The following is an 8,866-nucleotide window of genomic DNA, read 5'->3' as shown; positions in this document are numbered from 1 at the left end:
GAAGTATAGTTGATTTATAATTTTGTGTTGGTTTCAGGTGAACAGCAAAGTGATTCAATTTTATATATATATATATTCAGATTCTTTTCCATTGTAGGTTATTACTAGGTTTTGAATAAAGTTCCCTGTGCCATACAGTAAATCCTTGTTGTTCATCTATTTTATATGTAATAGTGTGTATTTGTTAATCTCATACTCCTAATTTATCCCTTTCCCTGCCCTTTCCCCTTTGGTAATCATAAGTTTGTTTTCTATGTCTGTGAGTCTGTTTATGTTTTATAAATAAGTTCATTTGTATTATTTTTTTTAGATTTTTTAGTGATAGTATATAATATTTGTCTTTCTTTGTCTGATTTGCTTCACTTAGTATGATAATCTCTAGGTCCATCCATGTTGCTGCAAATGGCAAGATTTCATTCTTTTTTATGGCTGAGTAATATTCCATTGTTTATATATATCACATCTCTTTTTATCCATTCATCTGTTGATGAACACCTAGGTCGCTTCCATGTCTCATAATTTATTTTATAGCTCGTACATGGATATTACAAGGGAGTTGGACAATGAGAGGAAGAATATTGTTGATACCATGAGGTATTGGGTTGGCCAAAAAATTCATTTGAGTTTTTCCATAACAGCTTATGGAAAACCCGAACGAACTTTTTGGCCAACCCAATAATTCAGTTTGAGAGTTCAGTTTATGCGTTCAGTGAGATACTTACATGGACTTTGAGTTAATTATGGAAGACTTTGCAGAAATCAGGGAATCCAGTAGGAACAGATAGTTCTAAGTTTAGAAACTTTGGGCCATCTGTTAGTATGATGTCTTTTTTACCCAGTGGGATATGAACACTAAGGGAATTTTAGTGAAATTAAATGTAAAATGAAAAAGTGGAATAATAATCACTTCTTTATATTTCTTTCTAGATTCATCTCTAAAAACTTCATGCTAGGTATCACAGTTCGTTCTTGCTCACTTATTTAATATGCTTTTTTTTTTTTTTTTTTTTTTTGTTGGTACGGGGGCCTTTCACTGTTGTGGCCTCTCCCGTTGCGGAGCACAGGCTCCGGACGCGCAGGCTCAGCGGCCATGGCTCACGGGCCCAGCCGCTCTGCAGCATGTGGGATCTTCCCGGACTGGGGCACGAACCCGTGCCTCCTGCATCAGCAGGTGGACTCTCAACCACTGCGCCACCAGGGAAGCCCTAATATGCTTTTTTTATCTCTCTCTTTATGTTTTAACAGCTTTATCAAAGTACAATTTACATACCATAAAATTCACCCATTATAACTACAATTCACTAATTTTTAATAAATTTACAGAGTTGTGCAACCATCAACACAATCTCACTTTTGAACATTTTCAGCAACACAAAGAGTTCCCCTGTATCTATTTGCACTGTCCAATTCAGTCCCAGGGAGCCATTGATCCGCTTTCTGTCTCTATGAATTTGCTTTTCTGGAAGTTCGATTGACATCATACAATATTCTAAGTCATTTGTGTCTGACATTTCACTAAGCATAATGTTTTTGAAGATCATTCATGTAGTAGTATGTAAAAGTAATCCATTCCTTTTTGTTAGTGACTAGTGTTCCATTGTATGGCTATACCACATTTTGTTTGTTTATTTACCAGTTGATAGATATTTGGACTCTTTCCAGTTCTGGGCTATTATGAGTAATGCTACTATGGTCATTTACATCTTTGGGTGGACGTAAGTTTTCATTTCTCTCAAGTACGTATCTAGGGATGGAATTACTGGGTTGTATGGTAAGTCTATGTTTAACTTTTTAAAAAACAGCCACGTTGGTTCCCGGAGTTTCCAGACTATTTTTCCACCAGCAAAGCACAGGAGATCCAGTTTTTTTCATATTCTGGCTAATATTTGGTACAGTCTTTTTGATTATAGCCATTCTAGTTGCTATGTAGTAGTAGTTCGTGTAGTTTTAATTTCTCTTTCCCTGATGACTGCTGATGTTGAACATCTTTTCATGTGTTTATCAATCATGTGCATATTTTTCTTTGTGTCTATTCAAATCTTTTGTCTATTTTTTTTTTAGTTGGGTTACTTGGCACCTTATTGAGTTTCAAGAATCCATGTTACATCCCGAATAAAAGCCCTTTGTCAGTTATGTGTTATGGATATTCTATCCCAGTCTGTGTGCTCCCTTTTCATTATCTAGCTGCATATTTTGAAGACCAAAATGTTTTAATTTTGGTGAAATTTGTGAAAAATATCCAGTTTATCAATTCTTTATTTTATAGATTCTACTTTTGGTGTCATATCTAAGAAATATATGTCTAGTCCAAAATCTCAAAGATTACCTTCTATGATTTCTCTAGAAGTTCTGTAGTTTTAACTCTGACATTTATGTCCATGATGGATTTTGAATTAATTTTTATATATGGTGTGAATATGAACCAAAGTTTATATTCTTGGCATATGAGTATCCAGTTGTCTTGGCACTTTCCTTTCTCCATTGATTTGCCCTGAAATCTTTGCCCCCAGATCTCTTGACCATTAATGCAAGGGTTCAACTTCTTCTATATTACATTTAATCTCCTTTCTCCTACATTAGGAATTCTAGTTCTCAAGGACACAGAGGATGGCTGAATATCCCACAGTACACTTGTGTGTTATCCCCTATTACACCCAGTAGTTTCATAATAGCAATATTTTTCATTGAAATATAGTTGATGTACAATATTATATAAGTTACAGGTGTACCATATAGTGATTCACAATTTTTAAATGTTATACTCCATTTATAGTTATTATAAAATTTTGGCTATATTCCCTGTGTTGTACAATATATCCTTGTAGCTTATTTTATACATAATAGATTTTACTTATTACATCCCTACCCCTCTATCGCCCCTACACTCTTCCCTCTCCCAACTGGTGACCACTAGTTTGTTCTTTATATCTGTGAGTCTGTTTCCTTCTTGTTATATTCACAAATAAGTTTGTTGTATTTTAGCTTCCGCATATAAGCAATATCATACCACATTTATCTTCTCTGTCAGACTTATTTCACTTACCATAATAATATTAATAATAGCAATATTAATACTACCAACACCAGTATGATTTTCCATTCATTTTTTTTCAGATTTTAAAGTTATGTTTTTTTATTTTATTAACATCTTTATTGGAGTATAATTGCTTTACAATGGTGTGTTAATTTCTGCTTTATAACAAAGTGAATCAGTTATACACATACATATGTTCCCATACCTCTTCCCTCTTGTGTCTCCCTCCCTCCCACCCTCCCTATCCCACCCCTCTAGGTGGTCACAATGCACCGAGCTGATCTCCCTGTGCTATGCGGCTGCTTCCCACTAGCTATCTATTTTACATTTGGTAGTGTATATATGTCCATGCCACTCTCTCACTTCGTCCCAGCTTACCCTTCCGCCTCCCTGTGTCCTCTAGTCCATTCTCTAATAGGTCTGCATCTTTATTCCCGTCTTGCCCCTAGGTTCTTCTTGACCATTTTTTTTAGATTCCACATATATGTGTTAGCATACAGTATTTGTTTTTCTCTTTCAGACTTACTTCACTCTGTATGACCGTCTCTGAGTCCATCCACCTGACTACAAATAACTCAGTTTCGTTTCTTTTTATGGCTGAGTAATATTCCAGTGAATATATGTGCCACATCTTCTTTATCCACTCATCTGTTGATGGACACTTAGGCTGCTTCCATTCATTTTCAAAGGTGATACACTGCAACACTGACTGGAAGCTCTGGAGCAAGGGTGGAGCATTCCAGTTATGGGCTTCACTTTGGTGTGATGTGGCTGCTCTGTTTCATTGAGAAACTCCCCAAATGCCCTGTCTATTGATCTTTCTTCTTGGGTTTCAGTTTGCTCACAAAGGATTCTCCAATCTCCAGCCAAGAGGAAAAAGGGGCTGTACCATAAATATATTTCCATGTAGTCCTCCTTTTCAGTGCTGTGCCTCCTCCCTAATTAAGCCTCAGTTCTCCAAGTCCTATGTCTCTCTGGAATGTTTTCATAGAATAGCTGCAGAAAAAGAAGGATAAATCCTCTACTGCTTAATTGGGTCTAACCGGAGGTGTGCTGGAGCCAGCGTGAATCAGCTCTCTAGAGGTGGTGTGTTCATCTCTTCCCAAGTCTGAGTTCGGTAACATTATATTAGTAGCTTGAAATTACCCATGATGGGAGTATTTACACCATGAAAATTGGTAAACAGGGCTTTGTGTGTGTGTGTGTTGGGGGTAGTGAACAGGGGCAAGTAGAGAGCTGGGTACTGCACACTGTTTGTTCTTGCTTCTTATTAGAAAACCTTTCAATACACTCTCCAGTTTTCAGCCCTATCTGTAATGTCATTTTTATATTTTGGAATTCCAAGGACTAAATCAGCTTGCTTCTGGGCTGGCTTCCATGTCTCTTGTTTTGTTAAGTCTGTTACAACTTGTCCATTTGCTTTCTATCTTCTTAAACTTTGTTGCTACTATCTCTTTTTCCATTCCTTTTGACCTTGTGAGTTTATCCCTACATTGTTATTTCATAGGATATTGAAAAGAAGCATGCATTGAGCACAAAGTAAATAAGTATTCACTTCATCATATTTAATTTTAAGTCCCCTTTAGTTTTAAATGTTCTCTTTGACTCTCTACACACATGCAAATACAAACGGGTACTGGGTCCCATCTTTTTTGCTCCCTCGGATCTACTCTGTAGATATTAGAAGTGGGTTTTTAAAAAGTCATTTTGTGTTTTACGGAAGGATACTGTGAAGAAAGATGTAACGAAATGGGCTTCTTATGTTTAAATGAACAAAACATAACACACTAAGGGACAAGATGTATTCCAAGATGTTAAATGTTAACTACCTCCGTGAGTGGGATTTTCTCTTCTTATTTTTGTTTCTCTATTCTTTCTCATGTATCTACAATAATTCTTCATTTATTTTAGAAATAAGAAAAAAAGTTATTTTAAGTTGACTAAAACACACACACACATGCACGTAGACAGGCATTCAAAAGAAACTGACAAGTGTTAAGGTAGAATTATTGGGGGGTTTACTGAGCTCAGAAAGGCAGATGTAACATTAGAACATAATGTTACTCTAAGGTCTAATTCCAAGACATGTTGTGTATTTCTGGACTGACCCTCATTCCTCACGCATACATACTTTTCGAGGTTTCTAAAAGTACAATATTATTACCTGAGTTGTGGTGGTAAGTGACAAGTTGCAAACTGTTGTCACTTTGAGTTTCACATTTCTCAGAGTAAATGGAGGAAACCATTATTTCTCTTCCTCATCAGGTGAAAATTCCATAAACATTGAGCACACATGTACTGTAACACAAAACCTTTCCATGTGTCAGTATAAACTCCTAGGGTGGCAATATCATTATCCCTTTTTCTGTAAAAGGGTGGGATTTTGAAACTCAGGACTTTGCTTTTTACTCTGAGGAAAATCAGGAAGAAAAAACCTGAAAGGAACCCTCTAGTTCCCTGCCAATTCCAATTTTCTAGTCTCTGTCCCTCCCAGGGATGCCCAGTGTTTTAATTGTAGTAGAATTTTCTAGGCATTTCCTACTGGCTGCAGCTCTGCTAATGACCAACCTGACAGCTTTATTCTTACTTGTTAATGTTAAAAGCACATTTAGATTACATTTGGACTGACCAAGAATGAATAGCCACAGTCCATTTTGAGTGACAGTTTTCAAATGCTGCCAAAGATATAAAACCCAGACATGAAAACAGGTAGAATTTGCAGAGGTCTAGGAGTTTGGACCGATATGTCAGCTTTCCACAGAGGACCTGTCTCTGAGATCTCCCCAGGGGATCAGTCATTGCCATCCTTTCTTGGCTATACTCCTGAGGCCAGAAACCAGACCATCAGCTACTGGGCAGCACTGGCAGGAGGAAAAGTGTGTTTAGAGGAATCAGGACAGTTGGCCAAGGACTCCACCATCCAGGAGTTTGACATATGGTAGGTTAAGAGTAATAAATCTCTTGTTTAAGTGAGAGGTGGTTAGAGTGTCTACTTTGTTCTCAGCAAATCTCTAAGGAGAGAAAAAATTATTACACAGGATCAAAGGAATGGGACTAGATGCTACAATTAGGCTCCAAGTCCTGAGTGGGCCATCAAGAGACGAGGTAAGCGGGGAGCCTGTGTGATTCAAATGAGGACCTCCAGGCTCTGAAGAGGCTCCAAATTTATTAGAATCGGAGCTGATATGGACGTGCTTGGCCTTGGGCAGGCTGACAGTGCACACTTGTGTTGTGCTTGCTATGATTAAAGGTGATGTTAGTGTAAAGGCTCTGTGCTCTGCGTCAATGGGCAGCAGCCCTCTGCCATTCTGGTTTCTGAGGGCTCCCTTTAACGGCTCCCAACCTTAATCTTTTCTTTTTCCTCTGAGCTTTTAATTTTTCTCAAAAGTCACTATATATAGTTATTTTATTTTATTTTTTTAATTTATTTTTTGTGGTACATGGGCCTCTCACTGCCGTGGCCTCTCCCGTTGCAGAGCACAGGCTCCGGACGCGCAGGCTCAGCGGCCATGGCTTACGGGCCTAGCTGCTCCGCGGCATGTGGGATCTTTCCGGACTGGGGCATGAACCCGTGTCCCCTGCATCGGCAGGCGGACTCTCAACCACTGCACCACCAGGGAAGCCCCCTATATATTTTTTTTAACATCTTTATTGGAGTATAATTGTTTTACAATGTTGTGTTAGTTTCTTCTTTATAACAAAGTGAATCAGCTATACATATACATATATCCTCATATCTCCTCCCTCTTGCATCTCCCTCCCTCCCACCCTCCCTATCCCACCCCTCTAGGTGGGCACAAAGCACCCAGCTGATCTCCCTGTGCTATGTGGCTGCTTCCCACTAGCTATCTATTTTACATTTGGTAGTATATATATGTCCATGCCACTCTCTCACTTTGTCCCAGCTTACACTTCCCCCTCCCCATGTTCTCTAGTCCATTCTCTACATCTGTGTCTTTATTCCTGTCCTGCCCCCACGTTCACCAGAAGCATTTTTTTTTTTTAGATTCCATATAAATGTGTTAACATACGGCATTTGTTTTTCTCTTTCTGACTTATTTCATGCTGTATGACAGACTCTAGGTCCATTCACCTCACTACAAATAACTCAATTTTGTTTCTTTTTATGGCTGAGTAATATCCCATTGTATATATGTGCTACATCTTCTTTATCCATTCACCTGTCGATGGACACTTAGGTTGCTTCCATGTCCTGGCTATTGTAAATAGAGCTGCAATGAACATTGTGGTACATGACTCTTTTTGAATTATGGTTTTCTCAGGGTATATGCCCAGTAGTGGGATTGCTGAGTCATATGGTAGTTCTATTTTTAGTTTTTTGAGGAAACTTCATACTGTTCTCCATAGTGGCTGTATCAATTTACATTCCCACCAACAGTGCAAGAGGGTTCCCTTTTCTCCACATTCTCTCCAGCATTTACTGTTTGCAGATTTTTTGATGCTGGCCATTCTGACCCATGGCCAGAGTGTGGGTGTGAGGTGATACCTCACTGTAGTATTTGATTTGCATTTATCTAATGATTAGTGATGTTGAGCATCCTTTCATGTGTTTCTTGGCAATCTGTATCTCTTCTTTGGAGAAAAGTGTATTTAGGACTTCTGCCCATTTTTGGATTGGGTTGTTTGTTTTTTTGCTATTGAGCTGCATGAGATGCTTGTAAATTTGGGAGATTAATCCTTTGTCAGTTGCTTCATTTGCAAATATTTTCTCCCATTCTGAGGGTTGTCTTTTGGTCTTGTTTATGGTTTCCTTTGCTGTGCAAAAGCTTTTAAGTTTCATTAGGTCCCATTTGTTTATTATTGTTTTTATTTCCATTTCTCTAGGAGGTGGGTCAAAAAGGATCTTGCTGTGATTTATGTCATAGAGTGTTCTGCCTATGTTTTCCTCTAAGAGTTTTGTAGTGTCTGGCCTTACATTTAGGTCTTTAATCATTTTGAGTTTACTTCAAAAGTCAATCTTGATCGAACTTCTTAATCAGGCTAGCTTCTCTTCTTTGAAATTACTTCCCTTTGACAATCTCTTAATAGTAACTAAGGCATTTATGCAGAAAATTAGAAATGTGTTGCCCATCCACCTCCCATGCTCATCCCCCATTCAGTGAGTGGGCACTGTTGGCTGGACCCCAAGGTTTTGAGAGAAGCAGAGGGATGCCTTCAAGAAAGAAGAAACCATATTATGTCACTATACCATTCTTGGAATCCATGTCTCCCTCCCCCTCCCTCCCACCACCTTTTCTTCTTCTTCTTCTTCTTCTTCTTCTCCTTCTCCTTCTCCTTCTCCTTCTCCTTCTCCTTCTCCTTCTCCTCCCCCTCCTCCCCCTCCTCCTCCTCCTTCTTCTTCTTCTTCTTCTTCTTCTTCCTCCACCTCCTCCTCTTTCTCTTCCCCTCCTTCTCCTTCTTCTTCTGAATTTATTAGCTGTTAGGCAAGGGGTTCTGTACTAGGCATTAGAAAGAGATAAAGAAATCAGAGCAATTTATTGTTTCTGTTCTAAAGAAATATTCAACCTGGTAGGAAAGCTGCTAAGATATAGTAATGAAAGATTAAGGATTTGGAGTCAGAGGAGCCGAGTTCCAATCTTGCCCTTCTACTTCCTGGCTATAGGTCCTAGGGCAAATTATGTACCCTTAATAAACCTATGTTTCCTCAGCTGTGGGATGGAGTTAATAATAATAACACCTTTCTTATATGGTTGTTGTGTGAGGATTAAATGATAGAGAGTGGTGTCTGATACATATTAAGCACTTAACAATGGTGGCTGTTTTTAGGGGAGGTAGGATGAATATACACATCATTTAAATAGTATAAAATTA

Source organism: Monodon monoceros, unplaced genomic scaffold (genome assembly GCF_005190385.1).
Source record: "Monodon monoceros isolate NGI ecotype Baffin Bay Population unplaced genomic scaffold, NGI_Narwhal_1 Super_Scaffold_20, whole genome shotgun sequence".
In the NCBI taxonomy this organism is placed as follows: Eukaryota; Metazoa; Chordata; class Mammalia; order Artiodactyla; family Monodontidae; genus Monodon; species Monodon monoceros.
This window is presented reverse-complemented; position numbering follows the sequence as displayed.